The following is a 6,071-nucleotide window of genomic DNA, read 5'->3' as shown; positions in this document are numbered from 1 at the left end:
CCAATTTTAAAATGCTCAATTTTGTTTTCATATCTATCTATGACCTCACCCCTCCCCACCTCTGTAATCTCCTCTAGCTTTACAACCCTCTGAAATCTCTGTGCTCTCCCAATTCTGCGCTCTTGAGTATTCTGATTTTAACTGCTCAACTTTTAGCTGTGTATCCTGCTACCAAGACCCTAAGCTCTGGAATTCCCTCCCTATCCTCTCTGCATGTTGTCAACCCATTCCTCCTTTAACATCTCCATAAATTGACTTTTTTGGCCAAGTTTTTCATTGTCATTGCCCTAATATTGGTCTTCTTTAGCCTTCATGCCAAACTGCATTTGATAACAATCTTGAGAAGCATGTTGGAATGTTTTAATGGGTTGGACATACTTTATTAGTGAAACCTGTTGCTGTTGTTTGGAAGGGCCACTAAGGAACTCCTGTACTTAAGTAATGAGTGTTTTGATCTCTAAAATGTGAAATAGAGAGTTAACAATGGATAGTAAGAAAATCGCAGATGAAATGAACAAATATTTTGTTCCTATATTCACTATAGCAGATGCCATAAACATTCCAGTAATAGCTATAAATTAGGAGGTGGAAGGGAGAGATTTAATTTTTTTTTGCTCTGAACTTAAGCTGACACACTTGTCTGTGTTCAATATTAACGATTCAGTATTACTGCTGAGATCATCACTGATCTTAACTTATTTATTAAGAGGTCTAATCTTTCCTTGTTTATAATTTTTTAATTATAAATTATTTTAATTATAATTTTTTACTTGTGCCTTCCTGACACGTGGAGAGCAACTCTTCTGTTAAGATGTATTTACAGTCTAACTGTAGCATCCATGTGAATTAACTCACAACAATGCTTTAGGTTTTGTGTAACTTCAGCTTAAATTCAGTGTTGTAGCCCAACATTGCAGCAGAATGAATGTTAAGTGAGACTCCTTAGATGAGAAGACCCTGCTCTGATATTGGTCTGCGGCTTTTGCACTCAATTTATTTTTCAAACGTTGCATTTGTGCAAAAATCTATCAGTTCTGAATGAACATTAATCTTGAGAAATGTGAATTCCCTGACTGTGAATTGAAAAATACACTCTTTCAGAGCAAAGCAATAAATCAGCAATTGTGAACTGAAGAAATAAAGATATGATGTAGAGACAGTATTCGGAGAAATATGCAAAACATTGGTATCACCCTTGACCTGGATGTTCAATGAAAGTTTCAGGCTGTGTAGTTGGAGGTAATCTTCTCTAGTAAAAATAAAGAAAAGTACAGGACAGGAACAGGCCCTTCAGCCCTCCAAGCCCTGCGCCGATCATGTTGTCCTATCTGGACCAACCGCTTATATCCCTCTATTCCCTGTTTGTTCATATGCCTATCCAGATAAGTCTTAAATGTGGCTACTGTAACTGCCTCAACCACATCACTTGGCAGTGCATTTCAGGCCCCTATCACCTTCTATAAAAAAAACTTGCCCCACACATCTCCTTTGAACCTTCCCCCCCCCCCCCCCCCCCCACCCCACCCCCGTATCTTGAACTTGTTTTCCCTTTTAATTGTCATTTCTGTCCTGGGAAAAAGCTTCCAACTGTTCATCCTGTCTATACCTCTCATAATTTTATAAATTTCTATCAGGTCTCCCCTCAGCCTTTGTTTAAGGAAGGTTTCTGTAGTTGTAGACAAGATAAAATGATGCAGCAGAACTTACATTGCATAAAGATTTGGTACATGGGCAGTTGTTGACACTGAGCATTAGTGAGCCTCCTATTTTCAAACCTGACAACTTTACAAAAATTGGCATAAAAATTCAATTTTCTAATAAAATGCAACTCACTTGTAAATATGGAGTAATTTCTCTCTCACCTGTCCATCAATTACACTGCTGTTATCAGCGAACAGATGGTTTATTTCCTCCTGTCCCAGATGAAGTCTCAACTTTGCCTCCTCTGTTTTTCTACATCCTTCCATATACAGAGAATTTTTAAAAATAATCATTAATTGATGAGATTACTGCAATTTTATGATCATCATTTAATTAGTGCAATAATGAAGCAAAAGAGATTCTACTAAGTTCAGTGAAAAAGAGGGAGCTGATTTTTTGACATTAATCATTTAAGCTGGGAGCAAAAATTATTTTAGATTGAGTTGAGCTGAATAAAAATGCTTTTGCTCTGCTTTGACAGCCCAATTAATATTTCCACCCTCCCAAAAACGGTTGTTAGGCACAGAACAAAAGGTGCGCAATCAAGAAGTTAATAGATGTTGCTTATTAGAATCATAGAACCCTACAGTGCAATAAGAGGCCCTTCGAGTCTGCACCTAACACAATCCCACCCAGGCCCTACCCCCATATCATACTCACTAATCCCTCTAACCTACGCATCCCTGGACACTAAGGGGCAATTTCTTAGCATGGCCAATCAACCTAACCCGCACATCTTTGGACTGTGGGAGGAAACAGGAGTACCCGGAGGAAACCCACGCAGACACGAGGAGAACGTGCAAACTCCATACAGACAGTGACCTGAGCCGGGAATCAAACCCAGGACCCTGGAAGCAGCAGTGCTAACCACTGTGCTACCGTGTCGCCCATTTGTGTTTAATGCATGTTTATCCCGAATTCTTATCATGCCAGAACTTTAGATTTTGTTTTAATGTTCAAATATCAGGTTCTATTATACGTTATCAGTTAAAACTGGGCAGAATTTTCCCTTTAGGATTATAAGTATGATGCAAAACTGATTTCAGGGTTGTGAACCTCGACATGCAAGTGGCACAATGTTGCACAAGGTATTCCTAGAGGAGGCCAATTAAGAATTGCTTCTGTGAGCACCGTCCAAGCAGGGACAGGAAGCAGCCCGATTACAAGGGAAGATCAGAATGCCTGGTGAAGGGTGGCTGACAATCTACTGTGCATGCTGTATGAGGCTGGAACTGAACCTGGTACCATGGCACTGTGAGGCAGCAATGCTAACTACTGTACCACCACGCCACTCATAACTAGTAGAGTTAATGAGGGAGAGCCAGTGAATGTGGTTTATTTGAACTTTCAGAAGGCCTTCAACAAAGTCCCGCGTAAGAGATTAGCATGTAAAATCAAAATGCATGGGATAGGAGGTAGTGTGTTGAGATGGATAGAAAACTGATTGGCAGACAGGAAACAAAGAGTAGGAATAAATGGGTCTTTTTCCAAGTAGCAGACAATTTCTAGTGGGGTAGCACAAAGATCAGTGCTAGGACCCAGCTATCCACAATGTATATTACTGATTTAGAGGAGGGGACTAAATGTAATATCACCAAATTTGGAGATGACACAATGCTGGGTGGGAGGGTGTATGCAAAGATGGTTCAGTGTAATTTGCAGAAATTTGTTGAGTGGTCAAATGCAGGGCAGATGCAGTATAATGTGGATAAATGTGAGTTTATCCGCTTCAGTAGCAAAAACAGGAAGGTAGATTATTAGCTGAATCACTATAGTTCGAAAGAGGGAAATGTGCAATAAGACTTGGGTATCCTTACACACCAGTCACAGAAAATAAATGTGCAGGTGCAGCAGGTGGTAAAGAAGGCAAAAGGGACATTGGTCTTCATAGTGAGAGCATTCGAGTACAGGAACGGGGATGTCTTGCTGCAAATATACAGGGCCTAGACGAGATTACTCCTGGGATATTGTATTCAGTCTTGTTCTTCTTATCTGAGGAAGGATACTTTTGCTATGGAGGGAGTGAAGCAAAGGTTTACCTGAAAGATTCCTGGGATGATAGCGCTGACATATGAGAAGAGATTGAGTCAGTTAGTATTATATTTACTGGAATTAAGAAGAATTAGGGTGGATCTAATAGAAAACTATATGCAGGAAGAATGTTCCCAGTGATGGGGGGAGTCCATAATCAGGGCTCACAGTTCAAGGATATAGGGTAAACTATTTAGGACTGAAATGAGGAGAAATTTCTTCACCCAGAGAGTGATGAGCTTGTGGAATCCTCTACCATAGTTGTACATTTTCAGGAAAAAGTTAGGTATAACTTTGAGACTAAAGGGATCAAAGGAAATGGTGGGGGGGTAAGTGGGAATAGCAATGGAGTTGGATGATTAGCCATGATCATAATGAATGGTGGGACAGGCTTGAAGGGCTGAATGGTCTATTCCTGCTCCTATTTTCTATGTTTCCATGTTTATCTCACCTCCGGTGGCCTGACTTTGTCTCAGGTGTCCTTATGCACTCACTCTTCAGTCCACTGCAGCTCTTGTTTCTGCAGGGACTGAAGAACTGATGGCCAATCATATTGACCAACAACTCTCTAAGGCAGCACTTACTGAGGGATGGAAGTCCTGCCTACAGCCACTTAATGCTCATTTGAACATGAAATGCCTACAGGGCACTTGGAGACACTATGGACGGCAGAAAGTGAGATGTCATCATCCTAAAAGCCATCATTTCAGGTTGTAGTTAAAAAGTAAGGTAACACACTTTGCAGGAGGCCAAGAGCTATATCTGACTTCTTCTTGAAAACATATAACTGTTTTCTGTGGCATAAAGGTTTAAACAGACGGTGTTGGTGATGATATATCACTCTCATTAGTTGGTCATGTGTTAGACTCAAGAGAGAGGTTGACTTCATGCCTAAGAGCTACATACCTACTCTGTAACCTGTTTGGATGTAGTGTTAATAAACAAGCAGATATCCGAGTATCTCTACGTTTGGACTAAGTACCAGGTCCATGCCTAGATTCCAAGACAGAAGGACTCAATCCCAGAACAATTCTGGATGGATAAACCAAGACAATTTCACCTATGATATCAAAAGTGCACTAAGAAGTCAACAGAAGATGCGGCAAAAATTCTAATCAACATTAGCATTTTTAAAACAAATATTTTTGAATCATTTAAAATGATAGGGACACAAAGTAAGCTTGTTAAATAACTCTTTCTATTGGAATGTAGGTATCTTACCATGCATAATAGAGTTCAGTTGATCAGAAATACATCCAGATCTGATGCTTCTCAGTGCTTCCAGCACCATTTCTGCTTCCCAAAGATCAGCCCGGGCTGCTTCCAGGCTCTGGAATTCCTTTGGAATCTGGTCCCTGCAAAACAGGTCAACCAGCTTTGATGATTCCCTGGAGCATATGAAGCGAGGTAAAAGACTTCATCAAATTCCAGTACATTGTTGAAGAATTGGTGTCAGCTTGTTGAATAATTTGGGAAACTGTATCAATTCCTGAGATCAATCAGGAATGTGTACTCTGAAATCTCCTTCAACTGGTTGTTTTGGGAAGCTCACATTTTAGTCGAAATTTTCTCATTTATACCAACTTGAAAAAAGTATTTTCTTTACTTTACTTCTTTAGTTAAGAAATATGTTTTAGCTTCAACTCCATAGACATTTTAAGTGATGCCCTGAAATCACCAAACTATGACTCCAACAAACCTAAAAAAAATGTTCGCTAACTGGGAAGCACTTTGGGATATCCTGAAATTATGGAGTATGCTAAATAAACACATGTCTGTAAGTCTCTGTTACCTTCAAGATCTCTCATCAGATCATCCTTTAATCTTTGCAGCTTCACTGAAATGCCGTTACCTTTCAAATCTCTCTTAACAGTAACTCCTCATCCCTGTTAAGATCTGAGGTAGAATCCTAGAATCTTACAGTGCAGAAGAGGGCCATTCAGCCCATCGAGTCTGCACTAACCACAATCCCGACCATGACCCCATTTACCCTAGTTAGTGCTGCTGACACTAAGGGGCAATTTTAGCATGGCCAATCCACCTAACCTGCACTCTTTGGGCTGTTCACCTGATGAAGGAGCAGCACTCTGAAAGCTAGTGGCTTTTACTACCAAATAAACCTGTTAGACTTTAACCTGGTGCTATGAGACTTCTTACTGTGGGAGGAAACCAGAGCACTTGGAGGAAACTCACGCAGACACAGGGAGAATGTGAAACCTCCACACAGATAGTGACCCAAGCCAGAAATCAAACCCAGGTCCCTGGCACTGTGAGGCAGCAGTGCTAACCACTGTGCCACCATGTCACCCACTTTTTAATCTCTTGTCTGTCCCCCTAAC

The sequence above is a fragment of the Carcharhinus amblyrhynchos genome, chromosome 5, assembly GCF_965287045.1.
Source record: "Carcharhinus amblyrhynchos chromosome 5, sCarAmb.v2.hapA, whole genome shotgun sequence".
NCBI classification, from domain to species: domain Eukaryota; kingdom Metazoa; phylum Chordata; class Chondrichthyes; order Carcharhiniformes; family Carcharhinidae; genus Carcharhinus; species Carcharhinus amblyrhynchos.
The sequence above is the reverse complement of the archived record's forward strand: the minus strand, read 5'-3'. Positions refer to the sequence as shown.